General features: G+C 39.3%; 1 protein-coding gene and 1 pseudogene across 4 annotated transcripts in view; one reads left to right on the top strand and one right to left on the bottom strand.

Annotated features, from left to right (window-relative positions):
* SPART (spartin) overlaps positions 1 to 25,130 on the bottom strand; it is a 579,157-nt gene that overhangs the window by 375,335 nt on the left and 178,692 nt on the right. The gene's annotated exons all lie outside the window — the stretch shown is intronic.
* On the top strand, positions 18,078 to 18,231 carry LOC122803669 (annotated as a pseudogene).

Below are 25,130 nucleotides of genomic sequence, written 5' to 3'. Positions count from 1 at the left end.
TCAGACAGCCTGGAAGATCTCGAAGAATGGCTCCGATGACTCCGCTCCGACAAAAGAGGAGATCTCGGAGCCGAATGGATACTTTCCAACGAAGGGGACCGAGACCTCTTTCGGGACGAAGTCATCGGAGCCGAAGTCCCCTGAGTTCCAGATGGAGCCGAAGGTTTCTCGGCTCCGATACTGGATAAAGTGTCGGCTCCAGCCGGAGCCGACAAGGCAACAGTAGACTGGGTGTCGGAACCGATCGGAGCCGACCCCACTACTTTAGAAACAGAAATATCGGCTCCAGCCGGAGCCGATCTCGGCTCCGACGGAGCCGGAGCCACCGGAGGAGGCTTAGATACTGTAGCCTGAACCTTCGGAGGCTTGGAAGGTTTGCTGGACCCTGTTTTAGAGGGAGAACCTTCTGGCTTAAGTAAGCCACGGAGGATTAATGTATTCCTCCTTTCCTGCAGGACTCTCTGGCTAAAAGAGTGACACAAAGCACAGGAGTCCTGCAGGTGCAAAGGCCCCAGGCAGTAAACACAAGAAGTGTGACCGTCTGTCAGGGACATTTTCTGACAGCACTGGTCACACTTCTTGAAGCCTGAGACCTTGCCTTCCTTGGACATAGTCCTAGAGGAAAAGCCACACACACAACCCCAACAACCACACAATTAAAACCCCAAACACACAGACACACAGGTAGGGATTAATCCAAGGGGTCTAGGCCTAACAGAAAACTATTTAAAACTTATAACAAGAATTTAAAAGTTTTAAACTATAAGGGAAATAGGGTGGGCTGTAGAGTAATACACACTATACAAAAGGGGAAAAAGGAAGAAATAAATCCCTGACTAGGCTATCTAAAGACTTTAACTTACCTCTGCTGGCAAAAAGGAGACCTCTTTCGCTATAGCGGCAAACGAGATCTGAGGTACTCCCGCCTTGCATCATGGGATATAGGGTTGCCTCGAGCTGGTAAAAGGAGTTCTCAAGCTAAGAGCGTGCCGAGTCGGAGCCGAGGATCGGCTCCGAACCCATCCAGCAAGAATGAAGGCGAGATTGACAACTTAACATCTAACTTTTGGAACACCGGAGACTGGAAGAGTCTTAGGAGCACCCTGTCGATGTCCGAATCGGACATCTTGGAGGATCTGGACGATACCGATCGGGTCCGAATCGATTTCTCCATCGGCTCCATAGGACTAGGGACCGCTCAATGGATTCAATGATTATGGGTTCTGAGGGAGATCTCAGGGCAATTTCCTCGTGCCGATGAGGACTTCGCGCCCGAAGGGAAGAGTCTGAGCCGGCAACCTTCATCGGCTCCAATATCAGTGGAGCCGATGAAGGTGACCCGCCTCTCGATGCCCCAGTCCTCGGCTCCGAAACCAAAGGGGTCGAGACTGGAGGCATCAAGGCAGACCATTCCGCCCTCGGCTCCAAAGTCCGTGGAGCCGATGGAGAAGCCTGCCTAGGTTTTTTAGCAGTCGGTTCCGACAGACTGGTCGGAGCCGACGCTTTTTTCTTTTTTGAAGGAGAGGAAGATGAAGATAAAGCCTCCTCGAAGGAAGGCTTTATCAAACCTTTTAGGATTAATTTGTTCTTCCTCTCCTGGAGGACTCTTGATGAAAAGGCGTGACATACGCTACATGACTCTTGTAGGTGCTTGGCGCCTAAGCAATAAACGCACGAGGAGTGGTCGTCCGTTATGGACATCTTATAACCACACCTTGCGCACTTTTTAAACCCGGAGGGTTTATGTTCTTTTGACATGTCTACAGATAGAAAATGCACCAAAAACTAGTAGTTTAAAGTTGAAAGAAATACAAGTTTTCTTTTTTTTTTTTTTTTTTTTATATCAATACAGTCAAACAAAAACACAGAAAGAGAGGGTCAAGACCCTCTAACTTAAACGGGTACTTGACCCACAAACACACGCTAGAATAGCAATAGCAAAAGGGGAAGGCCCTCTAACTAAAACGGAAACCTTCCTGACCTAAAAAATACACAAATTCCTCAATAAAATACGAAAACACACTCAGATCACAACAATAGCTGTTAAAACAGCTTTTGAGTTCAAAACAAGCAAATTCCTGACAGGAAAAGCCTAAATAAAGTAGTACTTAGCCCAGCCAAGTTGAGACCACGTCCTAGCTTAGTAAGCGGCAAACGAGATCTGGGGGATTAGTGGTGGTGCATCCTGGGATAAGAAATAGCTCAGCCAATAAGAGGCCTCGCTCTATAGCATAGCGTGCCGATTCGGAGCCGAGGGATCGGCTCCGAGCCCATCAGTACAGAATGTAGGCGAGATAGGATCACATAATATCTTCTGTTTTATAGAGGTAAATGTGTAGACTAATGCTCTTTAATTTAAGTTAAAAACAATATTGTTAAGCAAAAACACTTGAAAAATAATGTTTCCTATACTTGAAAAGTAATCAGCTGTTTTCTTTTTTCAAACAGTCTGCATATGCAGACAATTAATCAAGAGAGGTCTGAACACTGTATTCTGAATGAAATCAAACACGCACAGTGTAATTACTTTTAAAGGGATACTTTTAAGCAAGTCTATTAAAATAAAAAAGCAGAGTAAAAAGTGAAGTTTAAAACTGTAGGAAATGAAAAGTTATACAAGCAGTTTCCTGCTCAGCAACCTTACTACTGCAAAGATTTAAATAAAACATTGCACAGTTTAGTCTAATTTTAGCCAGTATAGATTGTCTTAAGGCCAAAAGATAATGTTTACTAAAAACAAATGCAATTAATTTTTCACATTGGGAAGGAACACTGAATTAAGTACAAATTGCAGTCTGTGTAAGTGGGGTCACACGGCTTTAACATGCACATTAACAAAGTTAACCTTAACTTTAGAACAGGTAATACCTGTGTAATAGCCATTGATTTAGAGTGACTGCTACTGTTTGGAAAGGTATAGAGTTTTGTGTATTTGCTGTGAGTTAAAAAAGGGACGGGTATTTCCTTAAGTGTTTTCACTGAAATGAAAAGTCTAAGAAAATGTGACACGGCTTCAAATAGAGATGAAAATAAGGAGCTACAAACAAGATCAGCTTACCAATCATTAGTGTGGGCATATAAGCTGCATGATGGAAACATACATTCCAAGAACATCATGTATAATATTTGAAAGTAAAAGCTTTTTATCAGAATGGTTGTTTTGTCAATATTAACAGAGTGTAAACAGACTTATGACAAAAAACAGAGCATCTGAACTTTATTAGAAAGATTTCAGAAGAAATACAGATATTTTGTTTGGAAGATGTGAATTTAGTATCAGAATTTGCATAATTATTCCCAAGAAACAACAGCTGGGCTAGAGCAGACAGAAATTATACTTCACAGCAGCATGTATATTTAACTGAAGGCTTTGAAATCCATCCAATAATTTTATTAAATCACAAACCAATAAAATGTAAGCTAAAGAAGCAGAGTAATTATGTAAAATAAGGTATTGTTGTTTTCCTATTTATTTGTTAAAGATGTATTTAAGGAATGGGTGGTGACTATAATTGATTTTTAGAGATGACAGATTACTTCAAAGCAGATCGCTATTGAGTGGGATGACATGGAAAATGGACTTAAAATATGGTAGAAACTACAAAGAAAGAGTTATAGGAAATAATAGAAATTATTTAGAGAAACTGACAAAGGTTAAGTATAGAAGAGAAAGGGTATTTTACAGAGCATGAAGACAAGTGAGAAAAGTTGCTGTTAAGCAACTATTTTTATACAGCTGTACAATACAAAAACTTTTAGCACAAGGACTTATGCAACAGAAAGGATGAGGAGTTTCAACAAAATGAGGGAACCTATGACAAAAGCAATGAACCTAAACAGGTATTAGATGTTATGAAAATTGTATGATAATCTGTAAAAAAGCAGCGGAATGCAGAAACCAAAAAGGCATAAATGGAAATATCTATGCAAAACTTAGTTATGCCAAGTTTACAGGAAGATAAGGCTCAACAATTAATATGAAATGAAAATAGTGATGCAGAATCAAATCAAAAGGGAAGTCTTTAGGAACAAATAATATTCATATGTAAATTTGGAAGTTAGGAAGTAAAATGTATAGAGGAAGAGTAATAGCATCTTGAAAGAAAGCAATTGTGGCAAAATTACTAAGAGAGGATAAAGACCCTTCAGATAAGGCTCACTTCAATTTTAAGGGGTTACTTGATTTGAAAGGAGTAATTTAAGGCTATGCAACTAAGGCTTAAATACATAACTCAGGTAGAACATTTTGTATTCAAGTTGTTAACAAGAACAGTAATATCCTTACAAAACATTATGTTCACAAATATAAGATCTATGCCATTGCAGGAATGGAGGACATAGACTTTATCGACAGGGATACATACAAGAACAGATATTAAAACTAGGACAAAGGGGAGGTGGAATTTACTGAAGGAAATTAGCAAAGAAAACAAGGTACTGGGGCAAATAACTTGAGAGAAAAAGGTAATAGAGTGTAGAGTGTAATGAGGCTAAGCAGGAGTTTGGACAGCAGCTTAAGAGACTGCCTTGCCTAGTGCCCACTGCCCTTTCCCAATGTAGCATCCAACCCCCTCAGTTGAAGAGCAAACAAAAAAAAGGACTTTGGCTTACTCCTTTTCTGCCAATCAGTTTCCAACAGCAGACTCATGCCATCCAGCTCTTCACAGAAGAGATAAGAAAATCTGTCTCACTCTAAGAAGAGAATTAGTGCAAAGGTACCTATCAGCTTCCTATAGCTGATCCACATCCCTCACAGGTCTGCAGGGAAAAACAAAAATAAGAAAAAAATCGGACTTTGGCTTACACTATAGTAAGCCAAATGGCATATTTGTAGCAATCAGCTTTCTACTTCCTACAGCAGACCTATGCACCCTCCGCTCTTCAAATGAGGAGCACATTAAAAAATGCCAATAAAACACCCGTACAGTAAAAATAATGAAGAAGGTGCACATCACACCTCCTAACACTTTGCATCTGGGGCGCCTTCCCCCTTCAATCCACAATCTTGCTTGCCTAATAGGGATTGAAAACAGAGAAAGGGATAGGAAAGTGCCAAGATAAAAAAAAGACAGTACTGGTAAAGTTTTAGTCTAGAACAAAGGATACTGATAAAAAAGGATAATTAGTAGGATGTATAAAATAAATAAAATAGAACCTGATCTCTCCACGATGTATCTAAATAATTAGGCAATGTTCAGCAAAATAATCCAGCAGAAGTATCAGCTTTGCGATAAAATAAGCTTTTATTTCATAAAACAAGTGGGTAGATGATAAGCGCTTTCGCGTGGAAATGACCACGCTTCTTCAGATAATAATTTCTCCCACAGACTGAATTTAAATAGTATGGCAATTAACATAAAATTTAATCTAATTAGTCAAGACAATTAACATTTAAAAAGGTAAAATAAAAAGGTTCAATGCATACTGGCTCTAATATGATCTAACAAAGACACATATTCAGAAATTAGGGCAGTTATATGTCACCAAAACCATTTTCTTTTTTCCAAGTTAAATTATAAACACCTATATGAAAATAATTATTTATACAAATATAAGTGTATATAATTAAATAAATAAAAGGTTATTCCGCAACTTACTATGTAAATTCCTGACAAGAATATGCACTGATTAGTATTTCATAACGCTTAGAGTTGAACGCTTGCTTAGCGTATCAAACCTTTTAAATTGTGCATCAAAACAATTAAAATAAAGATAAAGTAGCATGCAACATTAAAAATCATCGGAAATTTGATCCAAAAAAAAAATATATATATATATATAAAATAGATATATATAAATAGGAACCAAGATCACCATAAGATTCAATAACTGTCATAAATAACAGTAACTGTGTTAACTAAGTACTAGATCAAATTAATGAAAGATACATTAAAAACATTAAAAACAGAGTCCTATAAATACTATAAATACAAAAGAATATATAGGTATAAATACTTGCCCAAACCAATAACTAATATCAAATATAAACAAAAAATAGCGAATAATAAATGTTAAAAAATTTTTTCTTTAAGAAGATTTAAAACTATCTGCTGGATATAATAATTTAATTTTAGCTGAAAATAGAATTAAATTATATTGCTACAACAACAATACATGGTAAACAGTATATTAATGAACTATTAAATAAAGGTGTACTTACTATAATCTTATACATAAGGAAAAAACTGAATATATTGAGAGGCATCAAAGGGTGACATTCTTTAATTGTAACCAAGAAAAACTTTAAAATCTGGATTCCCTGTTAGATTTCATTAACGCTTCCTATTATTTAAAATAGGTCTGATGGATACAGAAGTATTTAATCCTGGATAATTGTGGGCATTAAACCTTAGGATCCATCTCAATTCAGCCAATGCTAGATTGTTAATATCATCTCCACCCCTCGGATTTAAGGCTATTACTTCTAACACTCTAAAGCAAAAGGTATGATCATTATATTTTACTATATGCTGAGCTAGAGCATTAGTGTCCGAACCTTTCTTGATTTCATATAAATGGTCATAGATTCGGTCAGCTAATTTTCTTTTAGTGAGGCCAATGTAAAAGGCAGTACATTCAGTACAAGTGGCCAAATACACTAAATTTTTTGTAGAACAAGTAGCAGAAATATTAAAATAAAAAGTGAAGTTCAAAGAAGGATGGATAAAAACTGAATCAGAACAGATGTAGTTACATCTGTTGCATTTTCCACAGGGGGCAGTTCCTGAATTTACAATAGGGTTTTTAGAAACAAGAAAATGATCCTTACATAAAATCTGTTTTAAATTTAAACAGTTTTTATAAAGAAAAGTAGGGTAATTCCCTACTAACATAGTTACTGAGATATCAGTCATAAGTATATTCCAATTCTTACGTATAATATTTTCTATGCATTTTACATCACTTGTGTATTTGGTGATGTAGGGAATTTTCATGACTTTATTCATTACCTTAGGATTATGTGAAATAAACTTCTTGGATACTTGAGTAACACTAGCTGAGGGATTCAAAACTTCATTTTTAATAGACTTAATTAAATCACAGTTATAGCCTCTATTCAGAAAAAGTGTTTCTAATTTTTCAGATTCTACCTGCAATGTTTCACTGTTCTGACATAATGTAGTTAACCTGGTAAACTGGCTTTTAATAATGCCAGGAAATGTATGCCTGGGGTGCATACTATCATATTGAAGTAATGTGTTGGTCCAGATTGGTTTTCTATATAGGGACGAAATAACATTGCCTTGTTCATTAAGTAATAGTGAAACATCAAGAAAATGCACACATTTGTTAGAAGCTTCCATCGTGAACTTTAAATAAGTCGTAGTGGATTCTAAGTAGTCCAAAAATTGCTTGAAATCTCCTAATGTACCTTGCCATATCAAAAGGACATCATCTACAAAACGCTTGTAGAATTTAATGTTTTTAAAGTTAGGACTACTAAATAGGAATTCCTTCTCCCAGTTCAGGACTACCAAATTTGCATACGTATTTGCACAGGGGGTGCCCATGGCCACCCCCCATGTCTGCAGATACGTCTTATCAATAAACAGAAAGAGGTTATTATTAAGTACTAATTCTAGTAATTGACAAATCAAAGTTATCTTATCTCCTGAAAATGTAGTATCTCTAACTAACAATTCTCTAATAGCTTCCAGTCCTGTGTCATTGGGAATGGAAGTAAACAAATTTTTTACATAGGTTCATAGGTTCATAGGTTCATACTAGGCTATCTGCCCGAGGGCATTTACAAGCCTAGCCCATCGTTTTGTGGCTTACGCCACCCCTTTAGTACGGGGAACTAAACCCATTATTTTGCTGTGCCTCTGTCGAGCAATGACACTGAGGTAATCCCTGGGGTATATCTGCGATCTCCCATCCATTGGTCAAGGTTTCTCTTGAACAAGGCCAGTGAGGTGCTCTGCCTCACATGTACCGGGATTTTGTTCCACAGCATAGGGAGTCTTTGGGTGATGAATCTATCCCTCCAGCATGTCCTATTAATAGTCGTGTCCAGGTTTAAGTCTTCCGCCCTTGTGGCTCTGATGGATCTGGATTTTTTGAGGTGAAGCATATTCATCAAATCTGGGTTTGACATGGCCTTGTATGTTAGGCAAAGGTCACCTCTGAGCAAGCGGTGGCGACTGAGTAGAGCTGGAGTTCTTTCAGTCGGGCAGCATAGGACAGATTTTTGAGACCCTTTATCCTTTTGGTGAGGAACTTTTGTGGCCTCTCCAGCTGCTGCAAGTGTCGGGTCAGATACATTCGAATGGGGCATTGTACTCAATCATTGGTCTGATGAGTGATGAGTAAAGGGAGACTATGACCTCCCTTGATCTAGATGAGAAACCCTTCATGATAAGGTGGGCAATGTAGAAGGTCTTCCTAACTACTTTAGCTACATGGGTGTCGAATGACAGACTACTATCAACCTGGGTCCCCAGGTCCCTGATAACTTCTTCTGCGCCAAGTGGATTGCCACCTATTTGGTAGCTAGGGGTAACCTTGTTTTTCCCGAAGGGTATGACTATGCATTTTTTGGCATTTAACTTTAGGCCGTGGCTCTGGCATCAGTTATCCGTTTCTGTGAGACCCTTCTGAAGGATATCTGTGTCAGATGTGTTTTCTACTATGGCCCAGTTTGCAGTCATCTGCAAACTTTGTCAGCCATAACCCTCCTGTGTTTGCTTGTACTTCGGAGAAGTAGATGCCAAACAAGAGTGGGCCCAGGACTGAGCCCTGTGGGACACCACTTGTGACAGGCTTTGAGTCTGACATGGCGCCAGCAACTCTGACCCTGTGGGTTCTGTCACTCAGCCAGTTTGCAACCCATCTTGTGATGTATGGGTTGACATTTAAGCTGATGAGTTTTTCAATGATACCTGAGTGGGGTATTGTATCGAAGGCCTTAGCCAGATCGAGGTAGGCTGTATGGACTGCCTTTCCCTCATCAATGGCTTTGGTGACTGTTTGAAAAAGTCAACCAAATTTAAAAGGCATGATCTGCCTTTGACAAAGCCAAACTGGGTTGGATCCAAAGTCTGCAAATTCCCTATGTCTTTATTTATGAGGTCCATTATGATCCTCTCCATGGCTTTGCAGATAAGGCTTGTCAAACTAATGGGCCGGTAATTTCCAGGGTCGGTGGAGGCACCGCCTTTGTGAAGTGGTACCACAGTTGCAGTGCGCCACTCCTGGAGTGCGTATCCAGAGGTAAGACTTTGATTAAACAGCTGTCCTAGCTGTGGGTTTAATTCCTCATTGAGTTCATGGAGCACACAGCCGGGGACACCATCAGGTCCCATGGATGCTGTGTTTTTTGCTTTGGAGAGAGCAGTTTTCACTTGGACGCTGGAGATGTTTGGGGGGCTGCAATCGTTTGGTATAGATATCCCTCCTTTTGGGAGAAGTTTGCACTGAACCTGTCAGCCAGTATGTTGGCAATGTCTGTAGGATCAGTAATCTTCACATCATTTTGAACTAGCTCTGAGCATATCTGGGAGTTTCCTCCCAGGTTTCTAACATAGCTAAAGAAAGCCTTATGATTGTCTTTTGAGTCTTTAGCTATTTTTCTCTCGAAATTTGCTTTGGAAGATTTTATGAGAGCTCTTAGTTTTTTACTTATAGTGATCAAGGATGTCTTACCTTTTAAGGATTTTGCTCTATCTTGTAGTAGCTTCCTCCTTTTGTTGTAGAGTTTGTTTATGGCTGGGGTCCACCAGACTGACGCTTGCCTTTGGTACAAAGAGTCTTTGTTTTGTTTGGGATTGCCTTATCCATGCAGTCCTGTAGGTGCTGGTAGAAGGCATTTGTAAGTGATTCAGCGGCTTGAGTACTGTTTTCCGCCGGCTGCGGCGCCTTAAAGGGGACCACACTAGTCTTTAGCAGTGTGAACTCGGCTTTTGAGCAGTACTTTACTATGGTCTTTTTTTATTTCAGGTGGGGTGGGATGAGGACCTCCAGCGAGATTAGTTTGTGGTCTGATCTCACCAGTGAGGGTACACCTCCGGTGTTGAACATTGTGCTCCCATGTTCGTGATGATGAGATCAAGTATGTTGTCTCCTCTTGTGGGGATGGTGACTAGTTGTTCCATGGCATTTGAATTTATGAATTCCAGGAACTTTTGGGCTAGGGTGTTTGGGCTTGAGTAGTGTTCCCAGTCTATATTAGGGTAATTGAAGTCACCTAGTATGATGGTGTTTGGTGATACATTTATCCCTCTAGTGTTTTCAGGAAGGCCATGTGAGGTTCCTGAGTTTGTGAGGGTGGCCTGTAACATGCTACAATTTGCAGAGCAGTCTTGCCTATGGTTAATTGCACCTGGATGGTCTCCGATGCATCGTGCGTTGCCACCAGTCTTGAGGTGTGGGTGTCCTTGATGAATATGGATACCCCCCTCCTTTCTTGGTATTATCCGGATTTTGGGGCCGGAACGCATGATATGAGGTAAAACCTGATAGCGCTGGGGTGCTCTCGGGAGCCTTGAACCAGGTTTCTGTCACAGCACAGACATCGATGTTCTCCATACTGAGAAGGGCCTCGAGTGCGTGCATTTTGAGATTTAGACTTCTGGCATTGAGCAGCATTACCCTTAGTTTTTTCCTTTTTTATGTTCTAGGGTGGTAGGTTTAGAATTTGAGCCTTGCCTAAAAAAGGCACTATGGGGGTGGCAAGAGCCTTTGCCAATATCCGGAATCCCAGGGGTGACAGGTGCAAGCCGTCCCTTGGGAGCATGGCTTGTCCAGCATGTCATCCCAGGCAGACAGACACTGGATCCCCTTTGAATGACACCAGTGTTTAAGCCAATTGTTAAAGTTGATCATCTTATCTCTGTATTGTGGCATCATTCTTGGTGAAGGTAGGATACTGCTCAAGGTCAGGGTCATACCTGCCTGGGCTACATAATCAGAGAGCTCCTCAATGTCTCTTTTCATGTAGTCCAAGGAGGTACGTCTCAGGTCGTTTACACCAGTGTGGACAATGACTGAGTCATATTTGTACCTGCTGTTGAGAGACTTGAGTGCATGCGTTATGTGGCGGATTCTAGCGCCCGACAGGCAGCTTACTGTGACCTTCTCCTTATTCAGTCTGGTGAGCGGGACGTCAGTGTGTCTGACTATGGAGTCACCAATGACAAGTGTGTCTGGCATTGTGTTTGGCCTTAAGGGCTGTGACTGTTTGACACTCTGACTGTGAGGTCTATGTGTTGCAGGTGTTGTGTTCTGAGGTGGTGGTTGTTTGGGTGTCTGCTTTGGTGGCCTCTGTTGTTTTGGTAAATTTTTGATCAGAGCCTCCGAGTATGTCTTTGTGTGTTTATGTGTATGATTTGAGGTTGTAATGGTACTATGTGAGACTGGGTCTATAGTGTGTGTGGTAACCTTCTCCTCCTGACTGGTCTTGCCAGTCCTATGTTGAGAGAGCTCAGCCTCCAGTTTGGCCGTATAGTTGCATCTCTCGCATGTATTTGTGTTTTGTGGGAGGAGGAGAGGGTTGTCTGTGTTCATGAGGCAATTGTAACATTGCCTCAATATTCCCAGGTTCACCAGCTGAGCAGGAGAGGACACAAGCAACTGATCCCTCGACATGCTAGAAGGAATAGACAAAAAAAGCTTTAAAAAGATTCCGGGCGGACGGGGGTGACCGAAAAATGGGGGGTTGCCTTTTTGGGGTACTATCTATGACAAGAGTGCCGTATCAGGGTAATAAGTACTGTAGGAGCAAGTGCTACGTTTAACAGATAGAGAATATTCTACTTGGAGTCAAGTAGAGATGATCTTTTTAGTTATAGGATACACTGATTAGATCAGTAGTATAGTTCGAGGAAGGTAGTTTTAAGGGAAAAATTGAAGAGTGGACTTTAGGTAGCCCGAATAGTTTAAACCTGCTTGCCCGGCTGCCCTAGTGTGCAACAGTGGCAGCTCAGCTAAATCGCTAACGCGTTTACCGCGTTTTATACCAGGGGGCTGGAAAAAGCTAGAAACTGGCCCAAAACGACCAATAAACTACTAGTTACTGGCTGAAACCTCACAAAACTGGACAAAAGGCAGCTCAATGCTTCCCCCTCTCACTGGTAAGCAAGGTAACTTCCTCTCCCCCAAATAAGGCAAGGAAACAGTACACAGGAACTACAACCAAAGCCCAGGAATCAGCAACTCTGAAACTGGACTAAACTAGTAAAGCAGGAAAAACAAGAGATATTTTTTCTTTTTTTTTTTTTTTTTTTTCACAAAACAGGCAGAAAAACAGGTACAGCAAACACTTATAAATGCTATGAATCAGCTACTACAGCTTACACAGAAGAATTTGCTACAAATACAGTCAAATAGTAACAAACAAGGATTCCAAGTGCAATATTAAGTTAAATGCAGTATAAACAGCTTCAATGTGTTGGTCCAGATTGGTTTTCTAAATAGGGACGAAATAACATTGCCTTGTTCATTAAGTAATAGTGAAACATCAAGTGTTATTAGAAAATATTCATTATTTTTAACATCAAGAGTCAAGTTAGTCATACTTTCCAAAAGTTGGTAGGTATCTCTCAAAATAGATGGCACTGCATTTACTACAGGTCTAAGAAACTTTTCAATAGCAGTGGATATTGTTGCAGTAACCCAGTTGCCACCCGACACTATAGGTCTAAGTGGTAAGGGGTTAACATTTTTGTGAATCTTTGGTAGTCCTTTTATCACTGGGATAGTTGGAAACTCTATGTACAGATAATTATAGAGTTCAGGAGAAATCTGCCTGCACATCAGCAGATCATGTAGTGTCTCATGTACAGATGTGATTATACCATCAACTTCCTTCGGTAAAATCATTTTATATGTGTCCGAATCTGATAGCATATTTAACATCAAAGAAACATAATCAGTAGTATTTAATATAATAGTCCCACCACCTTTATCTGCGGGTCTAAAGGTTAAGTCAGTTAATTTTTTCAGCTTCTGAAGAGATTTTGTTTCATTTGATGTTAAGTTCACATAAGCTATCCTCTTGGTGTGGTTAGAGAATAGGTGGTAAAAATCTATCTCACAAGCTTTTAAAAAGCATTCTAAATTAAATGACAATGCAGGTGAAAAATTACTTTTTCGTTTCAGAAGCATAGGGTCACTTTCTACAACTCTATCGTTTAAGCTAGCAGTATTATTTTTAAAAAATAATTTTAAGGCAACATTTCTGCAAAAGACACGTAAATCACATAAAACATCAGATAAATTACTGCATTGTGCAGGAATAAAGTTTAAGCCCTTATTAATTAGGCTTGTGTCAGATAAGTCCAAAGCATAAGAAGACAGATTAACAAATAAGTCAGTCACATTTTTTGTTTTCTTGTGGTTCCGTACCTCTCTTCGGATATTTTCCGTTTCCTTGGTCCTCTGCTTTGCGAGCGTCCTCTGTCTTGGAATTGTTGTTTTATCGGGTAAGGTAAAAAAACGATTCACGTCTTGGGCTGTTTTAGGTCTCGCTCCTAACTGAATACCATTAGGCGTGCTAACAAATGCCAGCTGGTTGGGTGGTGGTGTAGCAGAAAAAGCCGTTAATCTCGGCACATCATTCTCAGCAGTATTGACTACATTTACTTCTGTTGCAGTGGAAGAAGGCAAAACAGAATTCACATCAGGCATGGTAGGTGTAGCATTACGAGTGACATCATCTATCGTGTGCGTTGAAGATGATGGGTTCTGCTCACGAGCTTGTGTTATATTATGTCTTGGCCAAACAAAAATTTGGCCTGTTTGAAAATCATTAAAGTCTCTCTGAAGCTTTTTTAGCTTCGTTTGCTTCAGTTTATCACTAAAAGAACTGACTTGTGAAAATATAGTTTGCAGCCTGTTCTTAGCATAGTCAGATTTAAACTGTTCACACAAGCTTTTGTAAACAGAGTCTATTTCATTACTTAACTTAATTTCAAGTGGCAAAAAGTATTCATTCAACAAATTCATATATCTAAAGCCTTGTTCTATGTTTAAGTCTTGCCACTTCTTTAGAAGGGTCGGATGATTGTCTCCATAAGATGGCATACAAAACACCCGCATGCCTCTAGGAACTATGCGGTAATGTAAAGAAGCTTCAAGGTGCTGCCTTTGCCAGGCATACCTTTGTAACAAATATAATTTATCCTCAAAGTCTTTAGCAGTCTTGTGAAAATCAGCAATGTCTTCATCCGGTATAGTGGCTATTAATTCATTAGGAGACCCACCTAACTCCAGAGCCAATAAAGGGTTTGAAACACAGTGTAACAATCCATTAGGAATACTTAGGCTGTCCCTCGACTCCGGTCTGTATTCAAGTTCTACATTAAGGGGATCCATCGTGTACAGCAGTTACCACACAAAGAAAAAGTTCACAAAAAAACGAAGAGGTAACTGCAACTTGAGGAGATCAGGAAACACAAAACAGCAATCCAGAATAAATAAAATAGAACCTGATCTCTCCACGATGTATCTAAATAATTAGGCAATGTTCAGCAAAATAATCCAGCAGAAGTATCAGCTTTGCGATAAAATAAGCTTTTATTTCATAAAACAAGTGGGTAGATGATAAGCGCTTTCGCGTGGAAATGACCACGCTTCTTCAGATAATAATTTCTCCCACAGACTGAATTTAAATAGTATGGCAATTAACAAAAAAATTTAATCTAATTAGTCAAGACAATTAACATTTAAAAAGGTAAAATAAAAAGGTTCAATGCATACTGGCTCTAATATGATCTAACAAAGACACATATTCAGAAATTAGGGCAGTTATATGTCACCAAAACCATTTTCTTTTTTCCAAGTTAAATTATAAATACCTATATGAAAATAATTATTTATACAAATATAAGTGTATATAATTAAATAAATAAAAGGTTATTCCGCAACTTACTATGTAAATTCCTGACAAGAATATGCACTTAGTATTTCATAATGCTTAGAGTTGAACGCTTGCTTAGCGTATCAAACCTTTTAAATTGTGCATCAAAACAATTAAAATAAAGATAAAGTAGCATGCAACATTAAAAATCATCGGAAATTTGATCCAAAAAAATATATATATATATTTTTTTTTTTGAGGATGTATAAAATACTGCACAATTACTTAAGAATAGATCAGAAAAGGTATAAAAGGAAACGGGAGCGAGACTAGAAAAGTAAATTACAAAGGAACAACAGGAGGAAATAAAAAGGGCTCCCAAATATGCAATAAAGACCTGAACGTTTAGAATTTTTGCATTCAAGAGTTTGCACAAGTACTTAAGTTTCAGAGGAGTTTTCCTCAGGTAGATAGCAAATTTTGGAGAAATTGTGAAGGAGGACAGAAAATTGGGGAATTTTTTTTTTGGGGGGGTGTAATGAGTTGGCATATATTAAAGATTCCTTACAGGGTACTTTGACAGAAATGTTGGGGGGAAACAAATGGTAGTAACTAAGGAAATTAATCTTCTGAGCTGGAACATACGATCTGAATAGTCAAGACATAGTAAAGACTTACTAAGTTTAATGTTGTTGCCTCCAAAAAAAAAAAAAAAACAATTACTAGAAAATGAATATCAAAGTCTAAACCAGTTTTAGCTTGAGGGGAGTAGGCATAATAGTTCAAGGGTTTAACTCACAAACAAAAACTACAAAGTTTGACTCTCATGCAGGGAAACTGGTTAAGCTTAAAATGATCCATGTGGGCAGCTAGCAAAGTACTTACCTATGAACCTGTATTTAAATATTGGAAGTTGGCATAACAGTTAAGGCATTTACCTCACAGGCAGAAGGCACAATGTTTGGTTCTCACCCTTGGAGAAATTGGCTAGGCATAAAATGGTCTGCAAGGGCAACTGGCCTACTAGTTACAAGTGAACTACGAATTACTTAGAAGACAAGTCTTAAATACTTCTACAGCTTGTGGCTAACATAATGGTCAAGGTGGTTACCTCACAGATAAGTGCTAAAGGGTTTGATTCTCATTAAAGATATATTGGGTAGGCTAAAAATGGTCCAAAAGACCAGCTAGCCAAGTACTTACCTATGAACTTATGTATAGTTTAGAGAGATGTTAGCATACTGGTTAAGATCTTTACTACACAAACACAAGGTATGGATTTTGATTCTGGCCTCTGGTTGTTAGCTAGGCTTGTAATAGTCTGTAAAATGATTGTTAAAATATACGTAAATACTAGGCAAAGACAACCTTCAGACACTGGACACAGTCCAGTTTGGCTTTATTAAAATAAGGCCATGCTTACTAAGCCTAGTAGATTTCTTTGAGAAGGTCACCAAGGCAATGGATGTGGGAAAATGGTGCATATCACCTTCACGGACCTGGCTAAGGCTCTCAGTACAATACCCCACAAGGTACAGTTGACAAATTCACCCAACTGAGCATACACCCCCTATATAACTCTACGGACTGCCAGCTGGCGCACAGACAGCACCCAGGAAGTCAGGATTGGTGGCATCACCAATCCTGACTTCCTGGGTGCTGTCTGTGTGCCAGCTAGCAGTCCATTGAGTTATATAGGGGGCACACAGACAGCACCCAGGAAGTCAGGATTGAGGATACCACCTCCACTAAGATTGTTCACCAGTGGGGTACCACAGGGCTGCATCCTGGGACAGCAATAATTTGGCATTTACCTCTTGGAGGTTAAGGCTAATGTCAAGGACTTCTGGCTGACCAAGTTCACAGATAACTGCAAATTGTGAGCTATCACAGACTGCACCCCATGACAAAAACATCCTACAAGATAGTCTAACACAAATGACTGGTGCTAAAGTCACAGATTAAAACTCAATGTCAAGAAATACATTATAGTGCCTTTTGATAAAAATGCCACCCAGGCTAATTACCCCATTTATAAGAAACCACCAAGAGATGACCTGGCAGACTGGAATCTGGGAAAATATGCAGGCAGTAATCTGGCCTTTGACCAACCTGTGGCCAAGGTAGCAAGAAAATCATTCTGTGTTACCCAACGTATAAGCAAAGGCATAGCATCCAGGTCCAAGGAAGTCATGCTGCAACTTTATTCTGTCCTTATTAGAGTATAATGTCCTCTTTGGCATGTACCTGACCAGACATATTCAGCAACTGGAACGCTCACAAAAGTTCACTACCAGGAGAACTCAGGATTTAAGCACATTGTCGTATATGGATCACCTTAAAGCGCTATCTCTCTTGCTGAGAGGCGATCTTATGCCTGACACACAACATATCCTCAGATTCTGCTCTTATGGACCTTTGGTACATCCACAAAATGAACAGCATCAGAACCACTAGATCCAAGGATTTAAATTTTGCTTGTGACACAAATAAGATATGCTGGCAAGACAGATACATGTCTCAAAAGATCCTCATGCTCTGGAACAGGTTCCCCATCCATGTGAAGTCGAGTCTATCCCTAACCCGTAAGCATAAGCTTGATCAATGAATGGAAAGTTGAAAATTGACTGCAGGTCTGGCCCCGTGTTTCTGACAGAGGCAGACAGTAATGCTAAGACTAACATACCCCCCATATAACCTCAAGAAACTTCCTAATATACCCCCTCCTAATAAATGCCCATGATACATAGGAACACAACTGGGTTGGTTTGCATAGTTAGGCTTATAAAGGCCCTGGTGATCATTAGCCAGGTATATACATATGAATGCAAGATGCAACAGATATACTGAATATTGTAAAGGAGACAAAAGAACAGGAAAATGCAACAAGCAATATGAATGGAAATATATGGAAGTTATAGGAATAATGCACACACATTAATGTTCAGGAGGAGGAATGTTTAACAGAAGGTAGAAACTGAGCAACATATGTAATGTTGGAGTGAATGAAAATTGTTAAAATGGAACTATACATTTATATTGCATGACAATAGTAATGGAAATGGTTACTACATTTTTTTATTAATCTATGTAAGCAACTTAAATGTTATGATTTATTAAATATCTTTGAAAATACAGAATGCTGCATATTGTCTCATGAGTTTCTCGGAAAGTACATAATTTCAAACAGTTTAATTACGCCTGTGAAATCTCACCTGCTCGTCTCCCAATGCGATTGCCATGTGGGTAGGCATGCCCACGGAGACCGGACGAGAACCGTATGACTCAGAGGTGGATCACTCGGCTCGAGCATTGATGAAAAATGCAGCTAGCTATGAGAACTAATGTGAATTGCGGGACACATTGATCATCGACACTTCGAACGCACTTTGTGGCCCCTGGTTACTCCCGGGGCTACACTTGTCTGAGAGTAGTCATGCCTTCCTTTGTCCGCAGGGGTGTCCTGCCCCTGGTGAGGGTGCATCCAGGAAGTCGAGGGAGCCCATTGCAGGCTCCACTGTCCCACCTGGGTGAGATGCGGACGGAGAAGAGAAGTCCCTGGTGGAACTGCCACTCGGCTGCCCTCCCGGTGGTGCGGCCCAACGTCCACTCACCTGGTTCTTGTGTGCCAGGGCCGCGTCACACTCCTCCGCTGCAGCAGGTGAGTGAGCCAGGGGAGAGGCGGCACGTTTGTCCTTGTGGCCCTTGCCTCCTGCCCACCCCCTGACTATGCTTGAAATGTGACATCAGATCAGATGTGGCAACCTCCAAATTTAAGTACATTTCTAAGCGGAGGAAAAGAAACTAACCAGGATTCCCTCAGTAGCGGCGAGTGAATATCATATATATATATATATATATATATATATATATATATATATATATATATATAAATATATATATATATATATATATATATATATAAATAATGGAGGATACCAACACTTACTTTCCCAGCCTTCTAGGATAGCTAGCAAGAGACTGAAGAGTAGGCTTAATCTTCACAGCCACTGGTTTTAGTTCATGCCCACAATGATTGCTCTTAAGGGGGCAGACACCTGGTATATCGTCCTAGCTACCTGAGCCACGCTATGGTTCACAATATTTTGAAAGGTAAAACACAACAGTGTGTAGGTTGTAAATTCAGTGCCAAAACCAACGAAAGATAAACAAAAAAGTCCACTGAAAACATTGTTGGAACGTCTCTTTAATATGAAAGTATCACACTTTCATCAAAAAGGCTTCTTCAGGCATCACATAAGACAAAATTAACTTACTCTATTTAAAAGATAAAATAAGTCACATGACCACACTCAATCAAGTAAGTATAAATTATTTAAAGATATATTCCTTATTTGGAAACGAGCCCTGATGAGCTCTGAAGCTTTTGTTACATATATATCTAGCACGGTTAGTTGTTTACATTTTAAATAGGATGTTTTGGCTTCACAAATTCCTTTTTTGGATGTTGTAGTATACAAGGATGATTTTGGTACACTGGGGGACTGAGCTTTATTTTAAACCAGTTAAAAAGAGTATGTACTTATCGTACTAGCACGCATCCCTCTTTTATGTTTAAAAATGTTGTGAAGGGGCAGACGCATAGAGCAGCTAGATTAAATACATCAGAAGAGCAGTTGGTGACATAGCTAGACAACATGGCTACAGACATTACTCACAGAGGGTACTTAGATTGTGAAATTATATCTATAAAACATTATGCAATACAACATAGAGCTGATACTTGTAGACCTGCTTTTTCTTCCAACAAAGTCCCCCCTGAGATCAAGACAAGGAATAGTAAAATTAGATGTATGTTAACTTAGAAACACACACCAAATACAAGGCATTATTAAGAAATATTGGTTTATATTATGTGATATACTTGCAAATGTTATTTCTGTCACTCCATCCTTTGGTTATAAATGGAGTAATTGACAAACAAGCACTTTGTTATAAGGAACAGCAAAAGCATTTTTATTGGTTTTTAACAACCAATAAGGTGACAGTTAAATGACATAATTGCAACTTTTGTCAATATATTTATACAGCAAAGACTTTAAAAAATCCTTTTTTGGAATATGATTTTGGCTTGCATGCTTATGGCAACTGTAATACCCAAAATATTATATACATAGGTCTGTGCACAGCATGTAGTGGTTATTATGCGGGCATGACTAATAGAAAATTAAAAGAGCGCATAGGTAATGACCTTTCTGATATTAGAGGTAAAAATCAAACGAATGCGCTATATAAACATATATTACAGCAAGGTGAAAGCCACACTTTTAGATTTGCAATTTTGAAAGTTATGTCTCTCCCACTACGTGGAGTTGACATTAAGTTATTGACAGAGTATGAGGAAATGAGGCAGATATTAAGACTAAAATAAAAGCCCATTTACCACCAGGATTGAATGGAACATTTTCTTTGAAAGTTTTACTTAAGAAGCTATATGCACAATCTTGATTTATTTTGTGGTACTTTGTACTTTAATTTTCTTATATTTTTAGATATCTTTAAATAATTATACGTACTTGACTGCGTATGGTCATGTGACTTATTTTATCTTTTAAATAGAGTAAGCTAATCTTGTCTCGTGATGCCTGAGGAAGCCTTTTTGGTGAAAGTGTGATACTTACATATTAAAGAGACGTTCCAGCAGTGTTTTCAGTGGACTTGTTTTGTTTAGATATAATATCTTGAAAGGTGCTCAGTTGTTGGGACCACTTTAAAACACAGTTTTGCTGTCCTATAAGTTTGTTGCCATCTTGCTTTTATTTAGTTATTTATTTATTTTAAGGGAACTGAGTTGTGGGACATCCCCCTTCATCATCTTCAAGACATCACCACATGTAGCAGGGTAAGAAGCCCCATTTTCATCATCATTTTGTGGTATCCGAATCTTAGGAAAAGTCGACAAGATGTGATATTCTGCAGGCTCTTTTTCCTTTTTTGAAGCTACGAGTGTAAAGACTCTGTAGCTGCAAACCTCAAGGATGCTGTAGAGGGCAGGAGCCATGCAGGAAGGGGCTAAACCTGAACTTAATATGCTAGTATACATGGGCAGCAGGTCTTGGATTAGACAAATCTGCCTGTCTACAATAATAAGCCAAGGGGGTAACTCGCTGCATTTGTCCACAAGGCTTTTGGAATACCACAGGTATAACAGGACAAATGCCTGTGGAAGAGACACTTGTCCAACTGAAATCAGGTGAGCTAATGCTGGAATAACAGCTGACAAAGCAGTGCTGATAAAACACACAGATGAGTGGCTTGCATCTGTTAAACCAAAGGAAGCTAGATCAGTGTCTGGGAGATGTCAGTGTAACAACATTTGTGCAGAAATGTCGGATAAAACAGAATCCAGTCTTGCTGATATCAGATGTCTTCTGAAAGACAAAGCCTCTGGCTTTTTATGAGTTGCTACCAAGTTGGCACAGTCAAGCTCTGGCAAAAAAGTAAGGCTGTTAAATAGAATAAGACTGAGAAAAACTGGCTCTGGTCTAAAGGAAGCAGCTTCACATTCCTGAACTAAAGTCTCAGTTGTTATAATGGTGGTGAGTTTAGTCTGAGATTCTGTTTTCTAATCTGTGAATGTTTTGAAGCTTTTCAAACATTTTTCTGATTTGTACGTGGAGCACTGATGCTTCTCCCTTTCTTTGTAGAAGTTCTCACATCCTTTTAAGATTATCCAAAAATAAAAGTAGCAGGACACTGCTGGAGTAAAAGCACTGTAAAATACTTTATTATACAAAAAGAGGTAAGCGCTTTCGGGATAAACCCTTCCTCAGACAATGTTCAAAGTAATAAAACAGCCATATTTAAAATACATTAAGCCAATCATTTGCTTAGAAAAACCCGCCTATTCTGTAGGGTGGGTTTGATGGGTAAAACATCATTCAGACCCGGGAACCTATGTGCCATTAAATCCACTATCCATTTTGATTCTGCTAATGCTGTTTGATGTTTAATGTCACCCCCCCCTGCTGTTAAGTTTTATGTTGACAATACATCTAAATTTAAAACTATGCGTGGGATTCAAACTAATATGTCTGTATAGTGCGTTGCTCGGATCACAATTTCTGATATTACTCAAGTGCTGTAGAATCCTCACCTTAAACATATTGTTGGTCATGCCAACATAAAAACATGAACAGCATTCACAATCCGCTAAGTAAACCAGATTTTGTGTTCTGCAAGTAGCTCTACCCCGTAATTGAAATACTTTGTGTGTAATGGGATGCTTAAACTCTATCTCAGTATTGATATATATACAGGCCTTGCACCTGCCACATGCATGGGTACCTGTGCTCATGGTAGACATACATTCTTTATCATACTGTGTTTCTTTGCAGAGTAAATCTTTCAAATTTTTGTTCCTTCTGTATGTGAACATGGGACGATCACCCACAACATTTTTAAGACCCATGTCACTGGTTAATATGTTCCAATTGTTCTGCACTATCTTGCATATATCATTCACATTACTACCATATGTTGATAACAGCCTAGGTCTCTCTTCCCTACATCTACCCATATTGATAGAATTAGACTCATTCCTACAAGTGTTTCTCATCCATGGTTTGTACTTGGTGTTCCTATACCTTTTATTGTCTTCCATAACATTATTCACCAAACATTTCCCATAACCCCTTTCTATAAAACATTGGTCAAGTTTACACATTTCTAAGTCATAATGTACATCCTCCGAGCAAACTCTAGAAATTCTGCTCACCTGACCTTTAATAATGTTTGGGAAGACATACCTCGGATGCATGCTGTCAAACGATAGCAGTGTATTCTGCCGACAGTCTTTTCTATGTAAACCTGAAGTAAAGCCATTATTTGTTTGTTCCACACATACATCTAAAAATTCTATCTTTGTAAAGGAGGTTTTAGCACTAAATTTCAAAAATGTGGTGGTGGAATGAATGAATGCAAGAAAGTAGTCAAAGGTAACCTTATCGCCATCCCACAAAATAAAAATATCATCTACAAATCTGACATACATCAAAATGTTGTCACTCCATCTGTGGTTGGTCAAAATCTCCTTGGATTCCCACTTCGGCAAAACAAGGTTTGCATAAGTATTGGCACAGGGGGTACCCATTGCTACCCCCCATGCTTGCCTATACAAAGATCCTCCTCCCGTAAAAACATTGTTGTCCAAAACCAAGCACAACAAATCTTCCACTAACTGTCTCATGTGGTCTGTGGCTCCCAAACTTTTAATTAGTGGTAACAACAGTGATGACTTTTTTACAAATATTATGCCACCTGGAGAAATGGTATATGGCAGCAGTAACAAGTCGCCTATTCCACGAGTAAATCCGCTCCTGAATTTGGGCTTTTTGGTCCAGAAGGAAGGACTACAGGGTAGAACAACTCCTGTCGCGGTGGATAGAGCATTTGAGGATCTGTTACGAGATTTAACTTTTAAAGCCGGTAAGATGCAGCGCTTGCAATGGCAAGCATTTCACCTTGAAGCGTGTTTGGCATAAGGAATTGTTCCTAGGGGCATGAGAATCTTATGTATGCCTGCTCAGGGTGATCGCTACCCTGAGCTATTAACTAAATGGCAGATTCTCAATATTAACACCAGCTTTGAGTATATGCGGCTACTCATTGAGTTCTTTGCACCGGAACTTGATGTTTTAAGGAAAGAGGTAGCCTCGTTATACAATAAATTAACTATTGATTTCAATGAGGCAAAATGTAAGGAGAGAATCATGACATTAAAGGAAACTCTGGCTAAAGAAGCTGACAAGCTCCGTGAAACCAAATTGAACAAAATAAGAAGGGACCATCATGATTTTGTGAACGGGAACATATTTGTCTGGCCGAGGTTCAAGGAATCAGCACCGGAGTTCGTCAGACGGAACCAGAGGAAATCTGTAACGCGCATGACAGTGGAGAGGGAGCGAGACATGACAGCAGGCACACAGCATGAGCCCAATACGAGCATGGGAATTTCTGTTTCACCCACAATTACAACAGCTGCCGTATCTGCCACTGCTGCCAGTTCTTTTCCTCCCAATATAACTATAGACAAAGAACTGCACAATGTTGACAACGTAGCAGAGGAGGGGAATATAGGAACATTCACATCTAAGGAAGCCGATACCTCCCGATTATGTGGGGACCATTCCGCCTTTTCGAATGCAGTAGTAACTGGTATTTCAGGTATGGAAACATCTGGTTTGTCGACTAATATATCTGAGGTTGCTGAAAGTTGTCCTAACAACTTAGGAGCTCGTCCGAAGGTAGGCCAAGGTGCCATGCATTTTTTGGAGAATCTTCCAGCCCCAGTAAAGAAAAAAGGGGCATGGAAGAGGTCTTCCAGCGAGGACAGAATTGTGGACAAGAGGAGAAGGACACTCCAATGACTGGTTATACACATGCTGGTATTGTATATAATTTATCTAGCTATACGCTTAATGTTGAAGAACTGAATGTCCTCAACAAAGGGTTTACCTTTGTACCTAGTAGGATGTGTATGTATAGTGATGTGATTTTTGATATAATGTTGTTCTGCAGGAATACTATGTTAAAGTTGTTGTTTGACAAGAAAGAAGTGATCTATCCTCAACTTAAAAAACCTAGTAGTTTTGTACCAAGCCTTACGCCATCCCTTAATTTATTCTTGAATGGTTGTGAGAATGATTTAAATAAGTACTTTAATGATGGGAATTTTAGTACATATTATAATTTGACTTCGATACAGAAGCAAGCACTACAGGGGTTGATAAACAACAAGGAAATCACGATAAAGATGGCGGATAAAGGAGGAGCGATAGTTGTACTTGACACTATGTGGCACGACAATAAATTAAGGAACATGCTGATAGTAGATAGAGCATACGAAAAAATTAATCCCCTGAAGGTCAGAATGATTATTGATAGGGTACAGCAGAGGTTACAGGTGTTGTTGGATGAAATGAAAATAACTAAGGAGACCTTTGATTTCCTATGGATAGATAAACCAGTGACTCCAATATTCAAGGCATTGCCAAAAATTCATAAATCCCTAAATGACCCACCCTTGAGACCCATTGTTTCGGGCAGGAGTTGGGTCACCGAGAATGCTTCAATTTGGTTACAGTTCACATTGAAACCGTATATGGATAAGATCAATAACATTCTAGTTGATACAGGGCATTTTCTGGGACTCTTGGCTGATGTAGTAAAACCGGTAGGGAAAGATTTATTAATGGCAACCTTGGATGTCAACAGTTTATTTACGGTCATAGAACATGACTATGGAATAAAAGCTGTTGGTGAATTAATTAAAAGTTTGGGAGCCACAGACCACATGAGACAGTTAGTGGAA

Source organism: Protopterus annectens, chromosome 5.part1 (assembly GCF_019279795.1).
Source record: "Protopterus annectens isolate FY-2018-M chromosome 5.part1, PAN1.0, whole genome shotgun sequence".
NCBI lineage: Eukaryota > Metazoa > Chordata > Ceratodontiformes > Protopteridae > Protopterus > Protopterus annectens.
Note: the sequence above shows the minus strand (reverse complement) of the source record. Positions and strands in the feature narration are given on the sequence as shown.